This window comes from Thamnophis sirtalis, unplaced genomic scaffold (genome assembly GCF_051295495.1).
Source record: "Thamnophis sirtalis isolate CommonGarterSnake01/CBP01778 unplaced genomic scaffold, rThaSir2_p1.2 scaffold_2, whole genome shotgun sequence".
Classification (NCBI taxonomy): Eukaryota; Metazoa; Chordata; class Lepidosauria; order Squamata; family Natricidae; genus Thamnophis; species Thamnophis sirtalis.
In genome coordinates, this window is record NW_028261382.1 from 131,259,533 (window position 1) to 131,276,037 (window position 16,505).

Below are 16,505 nucleotides of genomic sequence, written 5' to 3' on the forward strand. Positions count from 1 at the left end.
AGTGCTTTAACGTACATAAAAATGCAAAGTGCCTGGGATTGAATAATAACATTATTAAAGTACTCTACCGGGGTCATGTGCTGCTCGCTAGCCACAGTTAGAAAGTGGTTGATCCCAGGTCTCAGACAGGATTTTGAAAATAATAATATAACACCACCATCATCATCTCATCGTTATTATTTTGCACCCACATTCTTTTGATGATTGGCTACTATGAAGTGTTAGAGACATCTGTCTTAAATGGAAAAGCCAGGAAACATAATTACTGTTTATTGTTCAAACATAAACAAAGACTGGGTTCCCCATAAAAATATATACTTGGAATTTTAGGAGATTCTGGAGGGGTGTATTTTTTTTAATAGTGAGATAAATTCTCTACTCACCTGTAGGCATTTCAGGAAAGAAACCTGATATTGTTTTCTTTCTAGTTTCCAAGGACTCAATTGCTGATACCTGTCCAAAAGGTCTAGTGAGCACTGTGACTGCCACTGCCTATATTTACTAAAAAATTATAGGTCACTAATGATAAGCGATATGTGGAATACCCATTGTACACTGAGAAAGGTGGTATGGATCTGGAAGCAAACCCCATAAAAATTTGGAATGTCTTCTTATCTTGCATTAATGTTCCTTATGGAAAACTCATCTAGATGGAAATATTGCTACATTTCAATAATATGTTTCTAGAGCATAAATCATGCATGTTCCTCTAAAGTTTGCTAAAACTATTTCAACAGCAGTTGAATAAGTTGACCGATCTCATATGCACATTCCTATGCTTGGGGAAACTCATTTCAATGTACAGTTTCATGACTGTATCATTGTATATAGCCTTATTGTGAGAGATGAAGATCTGTGATTGATCATCTAGTTCAGGTTAGAAAAGCTTCACAAATGTAACTCCTGGGCACCAAAGGGTCGCCAAACACTGTTTAATGTGTTTGAGTCATTGTCCAGGGGTAGAATATTTGCTTATAAACCATTTGTACCAAATGGTTTATATCTGGTACTATGCCCCTCTAATGAAATGAACACAAACAATTCTGTAAAAAAAAACCTGCTGCCTGCAATTACTTTGCTACTATGATAAGAAATCCTGGTTCAGGTTATACTGTATAAAGTGGCTTTATATACTGTACGTATGAAAAGGAAAAATTAAAAGGTAATGTTATGTGTGAAGTTTGTTTATTTGCCATTATAAAAACAATGAAATAATTTATATAGCTTTCAATGGCAACCTTCCCAGAAAGAAATGGAATAAAGTAAAATATACAGCGGAGAAAAAATCCTCTGAAATGTGCTACTATGCTGATATTATCACATAAAATGCAATACTTTATGAGGACAGTAGAAGTTGTCTGAGTAATGTCCTTCTAAAATGAAGTTGTACTCCAGTAGTTCAGCAAGAAAGATGGAAAGGAAAATTAAATCCCACAAGCAAAACCTTTAACTGTCTTTTTTTGTGTATAAATTGTGTAACTGAGGAAGGAAGAAGAAACTAGAATTGTATATTGAAATATTATTCATAAACAGCCGGCATGCCTAGAAATCTGTAATCCAGTAATTAAATATTATAAATCAGTTAACTGTTATGATTTCCCAAGTAAGTAAGAAATATGTAAATTTTTTGGTTGTTGTTGCCTACTATTCATGCTAGTAAAAACTACTTTTAAGGGTTTTTTTATTACACAGAGGTTTTCTCAACATTTTATATCATATCAATGATCTGGTGTGCATAGTGTAAAAATAGTGACTAGGAGAGGTCCTTTTTCTTTTAATACAGGGTATTTAAGAACATAGACAGTTTTAGGCTAAGGCTAAACAGGCATTAACCTTAGGGGCACCAACACATTTCAAAAATGCAAGTCTTTGCATGGACAGAAGGTGGCACCACCAATTACCATGGCCTAGGGTTGTGGTGGTGAATCTATGGCACATGTGATGGAAACGGTACACAGAGACATCCCACGCGGGACGTCCGGCCTTGCTGGCTTCTCTTCCACATTCCTATGCACACATGTTTGCCAGTCAGCTGGCCTTCACACGCATGGGAGTGCAGAAACATGGAAGAGCAGCAACCAAAATTCCAGGTTTCCATCACGCGAAGGTCAGCTGTTCATCAAGCACGTTCCCACACCAGAAACTGGAAGTTCAGGTGCCAGCGCACACATACGTGCTGAAATACTGTTCCTCCAGTTTTTGATGCTCCCAAACACACAAAGGCCAGCAAGGCTGTGTGGTCCAGGTGAGATCGTTTTGTGTGCACGCAGGTCGGCACATGGTGACGTAAAAGGTTAGCCCATCACTGGGCTAGGGACAGCATAGGATACCCTTGATTTGCACTGGCTGACTGACTTCATGCCTCAGGTGGGAGTAGAACTCATTATCTCCAATTTTTTAGTCAATATGTTTGCCTCTGTACCAGAGGTGGGTTGCTAATTTTTTTACTGCCGGTTTGGATGCATTCCCGCGCATGTGTGTTCCATGCACGTTTCTGTGTCTAGGCAGGTGGGCAGAGCCTCCGACCGCTGCTATTACTGGTTCACCCAATACAGGCTGAACCGGCACCAACCCACTTCCGCACTTCTGTAACAAACTGGCTCCCTGGTTATGTAAAGATGCATCAACTGCTCATCTTGAAAACATCTACCTCGATTCATGAAAGAGAGCATAAAAAAGGCATGAGTGCCTTTACACCTGATGTAGGTGTAGGAATCATTAGTGTCCTATATCTCAAAATGGGCAATCAATGCTTTGTATAGCTACTTTCCTGTTTCAATAACAATTATATTCTAACCAAGCAATCTCTACTAGCCTTTTACTGAGGAGTCAAACTAATTTATAAAGTGTGAAAAATTCCATAATTTACTGCCAGGTCCTGATCAAGAAGCCTGAAATTAAGTGCTGCAGAATATCAAAGCCACTAGTGAAGGTGTTCTTAAAAGGAGATTAATCAATAACTTCTAGTAGTAATGGTTACTTATAATTGGTGATAATAAATAAAGCTAATGCTATTTATCCATTACAGTAATTATTTTGTTTCCAAAGAGCCAACATATCTTGCAATGCAAGTCACTGGAAGTTCTTGAAGGTTACCCAGCAGCATCTTCTCTAAAAGGGGCCTTCTAGTAATAATAATACTTTATTGTCAGTGTACAACATATGTACAATGAGATTGGCCGAGCTCTCTCAGTGCACCCCCCCTCAACACAATACAACTCACAGTGAAGACAAAAAGTCCCTAACCCAATAAACCATATTAGCAAACACCCAGTCCTATTGCACCAATGTCAACATGTTACATGTTGCGCTGGCCCTGCAAGTCCATTGTACTTTGTAGCTATGGTGTTATTTCACATTCAGGAGTCTGATAGCCCACACATTAAAGACTGTTCTTCAGCCTGTTTGAATGGCTGGCTATGCTTCTATATCTCTTTCCTGATGGTAGGAGGGTAAAAAAGTGTGGTCCATGTTGAGTGTCATCCCTGAGGATTTTTCGGTGGGAGGCATGTCCTAAGGCAATGATAGCTAACTTTTTTGTCAAGCCATGCCAAAAGTGGGGGGAGCGGGGGGTTGTGTGTGTGCATGCCCACACCCATAATGTAATGCCCTCCCCCCATGCATGCATGCACAACCCACTCGCACATGCATGCACAACCTTGCCGTGCATGTATACAGGCCTCACTGAAGGCTCCAAACTATTGGACCAATTTTGGCCCTCTGCAGGCTTCAAGAAAGCCTCCTAAAGCCTCCGGAGGGAGAAAAACAGCCCAACAGGCAACCCAAAAGTTCTTTCCTGAAAATCCAGTGGGCCTCGTTGGGCCATTTTTCACCCTAGCCAGGCTTCAGGGAAGCCTCCTGAAGCTGGGGAGGGCAAATAAAAGCCCAACACACAAACTGGAAGTTCGGGAACGGACTTTCGGTTGCCCGTTGGGCCATTTTTCTCCCTCCAGAGGCTTCAGGGAAGTCTCCGGAGGGCATAAAAAGGCTAAAAATCAAACTGAAAATCAGCTTGCCAGCGCACACATGTGCGCTGGAACTGGCAGGGCAATGCCTTGCCCTCAGAAATGGCTCCACATGTATGTTACTGTAATCCCAGAACAACTGTCTACCACAAAACAAATAATTCTTTGAGTGAAACATTTTCCAAGCATCACAGACGCTTATGATGTTGGTGAAAAGGGATAGGGACTGCCTTTTCCTAAACCAAAAATGCCTATGGGAGTAACTCCATTTCATGAAATAGTAATATTCTCATTGGGCCATTTTGATGGCAATGAATGACATTACCACTATCTTTTATTGATTTCCGTTTACATGCTACTATCATTTTCTGCCTATCTATTCAACAAGTCACCGGAACAGATTTGGTTTCGACTTTTTACTTAGCTATTGCTAAAAAGGTTACAATACAGAAACATATCCTAATTCCCATCCTATGACCAGGAAAGGCAGCCAATAGGGCTTACATACCTGCCACCTTCATATTGATACAGAATTGACCAGCATTGATTGTTTTTAATTGTACTTCATCTCCATCAAGATGTTGGTGGGAATGTACTGGAGATAAAGCAATTTATGTCTCATTGGGAAAAATTGTGCTTCTGCAAACAAAGTTGATCCGATCTGTCTTGATTTGGACTCTAAAGTTGAATCAGGCCATTGTGATATGATTATTATTTTGGATATGTTTTTTCAGAAAAAATGAACAAGAAGTATATAGAGAGGAAAGCAACAACCTGATTGCCTCCTTTTTGTCCCTCTTACTTGATTTATCTGGCCAAAATAAGGCTATGGTATGAAATATATTTGCATAATTATGCCCAATATACAACTGTGAGCCTTCCTAAACTGATTGGATTTAACATGGGTTATCCATGCCTTCCTTACATCCCAACTGTACAATGCAGCATAGTCTACATAGAGCTACCCTTGAAAATGTCTGGAAGGAGGGCTGGGGCAAGGAGGTTACTATCAGAATAAGAAATGTATATGATTTCTGTGCTGAAAGTTTTGCACTTGTTGCCAGTTGTTTCCTAGGCAAGTCTAAGGCAGTGGTAGTCAACCTGATCCCTACCGCCCACTAGTGGGCGTTCCAGCTTTCATGGTGGGCGGTAGGGATTTGCTGTAACTCTGCTTTATAAATTTTGTAAAGTTACTTCCCTACTTTATAAATCACCATTACTGTGGAACCAGTCGGTGGTTAGAAAATTTTACTACTAACAGATACAAAACTGGGCGGTAGGTATAAAAAGGTTGACTACCCCTGGTCTAAGGTGTTGAACTTTAAATCTATTACCTGTGAGAATATCTTGCTGTTTTCAATTCTCCATTCAACAATTTAACATAACTGCATTGCTCCTTCATGAACACACCAAGAAGCTGGAATCCACAATTGACTTGCCTCGAGACATTTTGAGGGCTCCAACACTGAAGGTTTTTAAGAAGAGATTGAACAACCATTTGTCTAAAATTGTCCTGCTTGAGCAGTGGATTGGACTAGAAGATCTCCAAGGTCCCTTCCAATTCTGTTATTTTGAAGCAAAAGATATTACTTTTAGTTAACATTTATTTATTAATTTTGTATGCAAAAATGAAAACCAGAATAAAAGCAAAAAACTCCTATTTTAATCAAAACTAATCATACAGTATATATTGATGTTATGTTAAATTATTAACATTTAAGTTAGTGTTCTTAATACAAAAAATAAGAAAGTTAAACATTTGAATTACAGTATGTCTGCAAATAAAATGCTTTATTATATAAAGAAATAAAAGTAAATCATTCCTATCATTGATTGTCATTGATTGATAGAGAATGGGTACTCCATCAACCTTGTAATATTATTTTACCAGTTATTTATCAGTGCAATCAGAAAAGCAGCCAATATCTACTTTTGCTTTTGTACTAATTTCCAAATCATTGGAAATAATTAGCATAATATGAATCCTACAAAAAGACACCAATTCCTGGAATTTCCAGGAATTTCTGGACAATGTTTCAAGAGCAAACTTAATATGTAAAGTAACTTCTATACAAAAGGGACAACTTTAGAACAAAGTCACATTATACTCAAGGTTGCATGTTGAGTACCATATCACCTATAATTAATCAAACCTATTGATTTGTCTTGGAAAGAGACATACATGTTTCTCTAGAATATATTAGGTAGATTCAAAATGGTCTTCTGTCCAGGATCACATTCATACTTTTAACTTCTTTATTGCATTGAATGTTACATTTTTTACAATCTTATTTCATAATTAAGTATATATTCCTATGTCAAAAGGTGCTTGAACTGAAGACTGCCACACAGTTCCAAGGAGAGTTAGTACAGTGTAGTAGTCACATTAGAAGTCAAGTGGTGGACTAGAGACCGTGAATTCTATTCCTCTCTTATGCAAAAGACTGGCTTGATGATGTTAGGTCATTCATTCTGTTCCTATTCAATCCACTTCACAGAACTGTTGGGTCATTCATTCTCTTTCAGTTCAGTCCACCCACTGGTTTGGGCTTGAGTATCATCAGTATGCTGATGATGTCCAATTATCTCTTTTGATTCCAGGCCAGCTAAGTAAGGCTATCAAAAATCTGTCCCAGAGCCTAGAAGCTGTGTGTAGGGAAGGCAGGGATGAAACTTCCAAGGGGCACTTGGCTTACTCAGGTATTCCAGAAGACGAAATAGCAGAAAAGACAACTAGAATGCTAATAGTAAAAAGAATTAACATGATCAAACACAAAGTCCATGTTTTAGACCTATGTTGTAGACATGATAAAAATAAGGGATTTGTATCCTTATTTCACCAGCAGAATACTATCCTGCAGACTGTTTAAGATGACCTTCATCCTGTTGCCTGGGGTGAGTTGGTAGATTTTTCAGACTGCTAGGATGAGTTTTCATGATTATATTAGGAAGACTAATTCAATTCACCCGAGTTGGACAAAATATTTGCAGAACCCGAGAAGATAATGGCTGATATCTTGTAATGTTTCTTGTATTTTTTATTTTTTTAACCAACTAAAGGTCCCAAATATCTTAAGTAAACCAAGTAGCTCCAGAATAAAAAAAAATGGGATTCACTGAGAATTTACATTTAAAGGTTATAACAGTCAATATGTAAGATAAACAGGCAGAAGACTAGCAGACCTCATTCATGAACATCAACTACTAGTCAGAAGATGAAAACACCTTAATTACACAACACATAGACTTATTTCACCTTAGTTTCAATGGGAAGATAGTGAGCATCTAAAAATAGTAAAAAATTCCAGGGAGCACTTACCCAAATCAGCATCAACAGGCACATAGTGATAAACAGCATCTACATAATTTTCAAAAGAGACATTCAAAAAATTAAAAGATCACAACACCTCCTGATCATCAATCAACACCCAGATAAGCAGATATTAACACCAAGCAATACGCAATACCCCTATCAAGGAACTACCATCCCAGTAAACAACAACCTAATCAAAGAACCACCAAGAACACTGGCTGGACAAGCATAAACAAAGAGCAAACCCCTTTCCCTTCTAGTACTGACAATGTCACCTAATTGGTAATGAAACATCTGCAAGAAAACAACCAAGCTCAAGAGCAGCAAGGGCTCTCCAATAAAAGATGAATGTTGGCAAGATGGAATTGATAATGAAGTATCATTTATTTATTTAGTGTATGGTGACATTACTACAATGCTAGGAGACTACAATGCTAGTACAAGGTAATTGGCTACTGATGACTGCTAGTTCATTCAGTTCACACTTGCACACTATCCACAGTGCACCACAGGGGGCAAACTAGCTCCACAGAAGGCTTGATGGCATTCTGCAGCACCATCCATATTCAGGAATCACATTTGGGCAGGTCTGGCATTGGTTGAATTTGTACTAGAGGTAGACAGAGTTCTGGAAGAACATTTTACTGTATCACTGAAAAACTGCCAATCCCATTTTGAAATTTCAGCAATTAAGGTCTAATTAAGTTGTAAGGAGTAAACCATCTTAATCATAATTAAGATATTATGAGCAAAATGCAAACAACATATACACATACTAAATTATCATGCAACTGGTTATTTATTGATCCCTTTGGATGCTTTCACCAGAACCAATAAGATATACCCAACATGTATTTTGCTAGATTTGCTAATGGCTGGCTTTTTTAGTAGAATGACTTTCCATGTGGCCTTGGTAATCTTCCTTATGGGCACTGATTATACCCTTGGCATATGCTATAGCATTAAAATGCTCCCAAACTATTTGTCACTATGTTCTCAACTTGCCACTCACGTTTACTTCCCCTCTGAAAATCTCCAGCTATATTGGATTGTTTGTCATGAGGCCATTCATTTCAGTTGAATTACAAGCTAGACAGAGAGGAAAGCAATCACAAAGGCTCACCCGCATTTACCAAATTCTGCATGAATCCAACCACTACATACTTCTGAATATTGGTTTGTCAATTTGAATTTGTTCTCAAGGCCAATATAGGTGACATTAGACAAAAATGCTATATTATCCATAATTATAACAAACTCACCAGTCTTCTTCCTTGCTGTTTTTTATATATCCCAAAATATTAATGATCCAGTTGCTTATTGCATCTATATTTAATACTGCACATGCCTAGGAACCAGCCATCCAATTTAAGCAAAAATTATATTAATGTATTTAAATAGTCTATATAATGGACAAGGTGCTATATAAAGTACAAGTGCATGACATCACCTTTATGTAATCCCACACACATTTCTTTTATATGCCAATGTTACTTTTAATGTGGGCCCTAACCTTTAATAAAACATGCACTATGAAACAAATTATCTTTTCTATGACAAATATAGCTGCGTATTTTTTTTTTCATTTTACTTTCAGCTGTGGCAAGGACAGGTCTTAGGTATTTATTGTACTGAAAGAAGTCCCTAATGTAATCTTCTGCTTTATAAATCTCATTGAATAGTATTCTAATCAAACCAGAGCTTAACTCTCTCCCCACCCTTTGAATTTTTTTCAAAGTTGTAATTTTATATTCATTACACAAGACTGTGGAAATCAGACGAAAGCTTAATTAAAGCTGAATGGTATAGCACTGATCCTTAATTCCTTGGGCTATATTCATATTGCTGTACATAAGGATCTCTAGGAGCTGAATATTTTGGATTTGATCCCTTTTCATGTGTAGATAGCGTCTAACCGGGGATTGGGGGTGTTCTTCAGACTTCATTGCAATTGTGAAGAACTTAGGACCCTCAGATATAGGATGGGCAATTTGTTCCCCATAAGCATCAGTTTGCCGATGGATACATCTTTTGGTCCTCCTGTTCCATCAGATTTAATCTTAGCCTTTTAATTAACAAAGAAATTAATAGGGAGCTGTCATGTTGCAAAGAAAAATGCTACTTAATTGCATTTTTTAGACATTCAACTTCATGGACTGCTATAGCCCAATGTTTTTAAATATGTCTATCTGTCCAAAGATAAACTAGGGTGGTGAAGAGTTTCTAGTAAGGCTAAGGTAGGAAACAACATTATGAATTTGCGGTTTAACCAATAGATATTTCAGGACTAAACATGACCATCAAGATGCTGTCAGCATTCCAAATATGTTTGTCAAGTCCCACAATTTTCTATTTCTGTTTCAAATATTATTCAGTTTCAATTATCCCTTGCTCAAAGGCTGTGGGGAGTTGGAATCCAGCGATATATCTCCACTTCTGCCTTGTGAAGCCACCTTCTCTGATTCATTAGTCAAATGGGCAGATTGATGGTACATCTTAACCTCTCTGCCCTTTGCATTCTGTGATTGTACATTTTGGCTACAATCATAAATCCACTTACCTATGACTTAGCCCAATTAAAATCAATCAATAGGACTGTGCAGTAAATTCACTGACTTTACCATGACATACCTAGCCACTGCAGAAATATTCTCAACAGAATAGCTGCAAATACTGATAAAAGAGGAAGCTGAAGAGAAATTGTTTGAAACAATGTGAAAAGTTACTGTAATATGAATATCTATTCCAAATATATGTTCCAGTGATTTACTTCTAAAAGAAGTGCATAAGATAACAGCTGTATTGGTTTTCCAAAATAAAATCAGAAAATGGGGCAGGATGCAAAGCATTTTTAATATCTTATTAATTGCTTTAGTTCTTTGAAAAGTATGGTTTTATGAGAGAAATGCTTGCTAGCAGAAGACTTTGATATTGTGCCAATCAAACTAGTAACACCCCACTCCCCTCAAAAGAAAAAAAAATTACTTAGGGCTGTAAACATTACAAAATCTCTGTCTTAAAATTTGTAGCCTCCATCATTACATTAACTCCCTTAGTTGTAGCACAACTTTAAAAAAAACTATAAACAGTAATGTTTTCAACTAATAATATCCTGAATAGACTTTTTTTATCTTGTAATAGGTAAGTGTGGATTACCCCATAACCAGAGTGTAATGAAATTGTCAACATTCTCTTCATTTCTTCGTTTCTTGACAAATGGTGTGAACATATCACCTTTTTCTCCTAATGGAAAACCTAACTGGAATATATCAAAATGCTATTAGGTTTTTCATTTTCTTCCACAATCTAATGCTGTGGAATGCATACAACCTTCATGGATGCAGCTCTGTATCCTCATCCCTGATAAAATGACTATAAGAGGAGGGAAAAAAGCAAGTGGAATCATTCATGTATTTTGCATTCCAATTCCTTTGTTTTTCAATTTAAAAAATGGTGTGAGGGGATTTCCTTGTTTTTGCACTTGTAAAGACATTTTTGCAAACTGAAATGTGTTTAAAATGTCATCTAACTTCACTATGTAAAAACATATGTACTTAATTTAAGCATGTGCCTAATTAAAGAGTTTAATTAGACAGTCAGTGGAGTCAGTGGAACTGTCAAAAGAATGGAAAATGCAGACATTATGCATGTGAATCATATTTTTAGCGCATAGCATGAAAATGCAATTGTCATTACCTTACAGAGCCTTCTTATTGCAATATTATGTGGAAATAAAGGGATCAAATCACTGTATTCTCAAGAGAAATCTATCTATCCTATTCATTCTTTAATTCATTCTGTCTTGGCTCAGACCAATAATGGGATATGCACTAAATCCACACTTGCATGCATAACATGTTCGTGTCAGTGTTGGGAGTCTAGAAGAAATTTCTTTGACAATATACCTCTTTTTACCTTCTCTCTAATATGATTGCACAGAACAAAGTACACATAGCTTGTAATTCTCTTGCTATTGGAACATAGGAAAAAGTCCATGTTGGAAAGTTGTGGACCATAACATGTTATAAAAGCTGAAGATCAAGTTTATCTTGATAGCAATGTGTTGACTTCTTCCTTGCATGAGAAATATTTTGGGGGATCATTAGATAGGGTAGCATTTATTGCTTCACAAGATGACCATGTCATATCTTACCAGAAAATATTCCCCGAGGAAGTGCCAAACTGTATCTACTAGAAACTAAACTGCTGGGTTTATCTCAAAGATTTGGCCCATGAATCAAGCCTGTGGGATGAAAAAGAAGACAGCTGTCAGACAGCATGTGTCTGCTTGGATGACACATTATCCAAAGTATGAAATTTAGGTTTTCACGGCCACCTACCTTGCTTACCATACAGAGATTAAATATAGTTATGAGGCAGTCAGTCTATTCATATTTGCAGAACTTCAAGCAGACGGCTACAAATTTTGCTGTGCTCAATAGTCATTGGTTCACTGCTCTTGCCTTTTCTTCCAAATAACCGAAGAATTTGGAGGAAGGGTTAATTCCCTTTTCCTCTTCCAACTGGGCTTCAGTAGCTAAAGAGATTTATGCTGCTTCTAAGTATGTCTAAAGAACAGGCAATAAAAAAACAGAAATGTATCATCAGCTCTGGCTACAATACCAATCAAATAAATTAATCTTCTTGTTTTTTCTACTAGTGCTTATTTGACTTAATGAAAGAGAGCTTGAGTTAGAATTTTTCCTACCAAAAGAATAGACCATTTCAAAGAAAGAGGTAATGATGTTTTTGAATTTATCTAACTTCCAGGTGGCCAGGGGTGTGTTAACCTCTTCTCTTTCATAATACAATACTTTTTCCACTGCTTTGAAGCTTTCCTACTTTATGTTTCATTACATTCCAAAGTAAGTCTTATAAGAAATGTCCTACTAGATTTTATTAATTATAGTGTTCCTGAGATGTTTAATGGATTATTCCTTTAAGAAATAAATAGATAATTTTTCATTCTGTTGGAGAAATTTGGAAATTCTGTCCACCCAATTTCTTTGTTTATTTATTTTTCACATCTTCTGCTGATGCATTCATCTGGATTGGAAGTTTGGATGGCACCGGAGATCTGGGAAACTCTATTTTTGAAGGAGCTTCTGACCACAGGGTTTTGAGGGATTTTTAGGACCAGTGAAAAACATTCCTAAACTTACTAAATTTTGTGGAACGTTCATGTTAGGCCTGTCTGCTTCTTCTACATTATCTTTTGAACATTAATTTAGCTAATGATGATCAATATCTTAATGATATCATCCAAAATATGCAAAATATAACATTTAAAAGGTTTTGAATTGCAGCTCTTTTTACTCATCACATTTGCTGTTGCTGATTAAGAATGACAGAAGCTAGATTTCAACCATGACCACATATTGACATTAAGAGTAAAATAATATGTTGCTTGTAAAAAGATCCAAGTACAATCTGCAGTATTGCTAGTTAGGTCCTAAGAAAGCCTCTTTTCTATACTGCTATGGAAATATTGTCAGAAATAAGCTAGATGAATCTAAAACATGCCTCACTAATATAAGGACTTCTTAAGTCAATGTCTTGGAACCAACTCGTTGACTAGCTCTCCAACAGTGCTGGTATAAGAACATTCAATGCTGCCCCTGGAAAACACAACAATGCAACAAAAGGACAGCTAAGGAATTGCAGGACAGTTCATATAGAACCACCCAGAGTTGCTGGGAGTCAGATGGCCTAACAATTTAATGAATTCTCCTCATTTCTAGAACACTAAATTTTGTTTTCTTACTCTATAGTTTATTGTAGTTTTCACCTCCAAGTTCCTACTTCAGTATATCTGATTTCACAGCGATGGGGATATTACTACTGGTTTACACTATTGGTAGCAGTTTAGTTTTTTTTTCTAGGAAGGGAAGGTATCTTAACTTCCTGAAAAATAGCCTCATTCAGAAGAGTGGCAAGGTATAATCTCGCTTCTTGATATTCGGCATATCTCTATGCATTTTATGATATCTCTTTTCTGTGTTAAGAATTAGAGCTCTTAAAACCTTAAAAAATATTATTTGGCAGAAGTGCTTTGAATCATGTGAAAGTGCAAGTCCAGCCATTTTTTAATTCTTTTTCAGGCTTTTGTTGAAGCCCGAGAACAGACTTAGCTGCATAAAATATATGGTTCCTTTTTAATAAGTCATCTCTTTAAAGTAGCAATTCCTTTTTTTGCTCATACAGAAGCTTTAAAAAGGGTATAGCTGCTTTAATGAGGTATTTATACAGGTCATTCCTTCTGCATGTCAGAAAGCACCTCTTCAGAATCATGTTCAAAACCCTGTTAAGTATTAATCCAGAAGTTGCCTCACCCATTATGTACAGATCATCCCTAATTACTGCCGTTTCTTCTTTTCAATAGAGATAACACTTGGTACTATTTGAAATTTTGTTTTATGTTGAAAGAACAATAAGATGAATAAGAACTGACTATCTTTCATTTCCAAAAATGGGTAATCTGACATTTCTGTAAGGTTCAGCTTCACAATAAAATACAGCATTTAATTTTTACACAGAAGAACCACTCTGAAGATTCAAAAGTTGCTATCTCTATTTCATTTTCCCTACTGGAATGGGAAAGGATCAAATATTCACCCTCCTCACAATGAAGCAAGTTGTGCCAGATGTTTTAAAAATTGTACTCATTTAAGCAATTTTTTTCCTGTACTGTGTATTATATTACTTCTTGTAATCTAGCCTGTTAATACATAGGGTGCTTTACAGAGCATGTAAGCAAAAGACAGAATAATCATATCTCTGTTCTGGGAATTAAAATAATATGGAATAAATGTGGAGAATATATGTGAAAATGTAGAAAACTCATTTAAAATGCCAGATTAAAAAGAGAAAAATATTTAGAGTCATGTTGTGCAGAAGCAAAAGGGACAAATTTGTAGCAGGGTTTTAACATACCAGCTAGTAAGCTCCAGTTTGGGTCTATGAGTATAAGGAGACAGGTTTTACTGCCTTTCCTCTCCAATGCAGCCATTGTGTCAATCAGGGATATCAGCCATCCCTAGAAAAAGTCAAGATCAAATTAACTAGCACCCTTTGGTTTCACAATAATAAGATCTCTAATTGCACACATAATAATTTACATAGTATTACGCTATAAGCTTTGTGCTGCATTTTTTATTTAGAAGGACATTCTGACTTAAGTGCCTTTTCTCAAAGCATCAAAGACACACATTTATCAGGACTACTGCATTGCTTCCTGGTAGCATGTGTAAAACCCGGATATTGAATTGCATAGGGATTTGTAAAACATTGCCATTTTAACAACAAAGGCACACACATTATCACTACCTATACAGCAAAATCATAACAAAGTGAGTAATACCTAAATATTTAAATTTCTAGAACATTCCACAATATGTCAACAAGCAATAATGTTTAACATTCCAGTGTAGGTGGTGTTTGTGTCTTATTTTTAATTAGAGAGGTGAAATATCTACCTCATTCGTTTCCTTCAGCCATAGCCGTTCAAAGTGGATGCTCCATCCACTAGATATCTGTCAGAAATCTGGATTGGATACCCATTACTGAGATTGATAGGCATTATCAAACCTCAAAATACGTGTGTGTTCTTTTTTTAAATATTAGCTGTCACATTGTGATAAGTTGTGTTTGGTTGTACGTTGCATGGCATAATGTATAACCCAGTGGGCTCAGTTCTGAAGGGGAAGCATATTTTATATTTTAAACTCCATGCTGGAGAAAAAAAACAGAATGGACAACAGCAGCTAAAAGGAACACATATATAAAACAAGAGACGTATAAAAGAAATAAAAAAAATATTACCTGAATTTTAATATGTATCTTTTTCATTACAGAAAATCTTCTATAAGGAAAATAAGAATTTTGGTGCTTTCAGATGGATTTGGACACTGAGAAGCATGCAAACATTTAATTTTTAAAAACAATTGAATTTATGTTAAATAGTTGTTCGTTGAGGTAAAGAGTGTTGATTTGAGTAAAATGCCATCAATGGGTATAATATCTGGTTTTGTTGTTTACTTTAATGGTCCACAAGTCTAGGCCCCTTCAGTCATTTTGAAAAATCCTCATTTTAACAACTGAATGGTGTTAAATCAGTTAAAAATAAATGTAATGACTTGAAGCTTGGGTAAGAGGGACAAAGGCATGGTTAGAAAGTACAAGAAATTACAATAATAATAGGAAAAAGTAGATTGAATCTTTTAAAAATGTGGCTTTACTCTGGGTATGACCACATTCTGTTCATTATGATAGCCATGTTCCCATTGTCCCATATGACTCTCATGTGTATTTGTATGATACCACAACTGGAAAAAAAAAGTTGTGGTATCATGATATATTTTCATGCATTATTTATTTTAGTTTCTTCTTAAAAACCTCCAGTGATGAAGCACCATAACTTCTGAATGCAAACTCCTCCACTGGTTAATTGTTCTCACTTTTAAGAAGTTTCTCTGCAATTCCAGATTTCTTCTCTCCTTGATTAGTTTCCATCCATTGTTTCTTGTCCTGTCCATCAGTATTCCCCTAGTCTTCTAGTCCTAGTCTTTCTTTTTTCTAGACTAGCCAAACCCAAATCTTGCAACCATTCTTCATATGTTTTAGTTTTTAGGCCTTTAGTTGCTTTTCTTTGCACTTTTCCCAAAGTCTCAATATCTTTTTTGTAATGTGACCACAACTGGATAAAGTATTCCAGGTGTATTGTATTTGTATTGTATTTATTTGTCTTGTATGCCGCCCACTCCCGAAGGACTTCGGGCGGCTCACAATCAACAAGGGAAGGGGAAATAACTAGACAAAGACAACACTTTAAAAAAAGAACGCAACATTCACAGTTTCCGTGGGGCTGGATGTTTCGCAAGCCACCCGGCCTGCTGGAGCAGCCAGGACTTGGTGGCTTTGCGGAAGGCCGGGAGGGTAGTGAGGGTCCGGATCTCCACGGGGAGGTCATTCCAGAGGGCTGGAGCTGCAACAGAGAAGGCTCTCCCCCGGGGAGTCGCCAGCCGACATTGGCTGGCGGATGGAATCCGGAGGAGACCTAACCTGTGAGATCTAATCGGTCTATGGGAGGTAATCGGCAGGAGGCGGTCTCTCAGGTACCCAGGTCCGATGCCATGTAGGGCTTTATAGGTAGCGACCAGCACCTTGAAGCGGATCCGGAGACTAATGGGTAGCCAGCGCAGCTTGCGGAGGATAGGTGTGACGTGGGT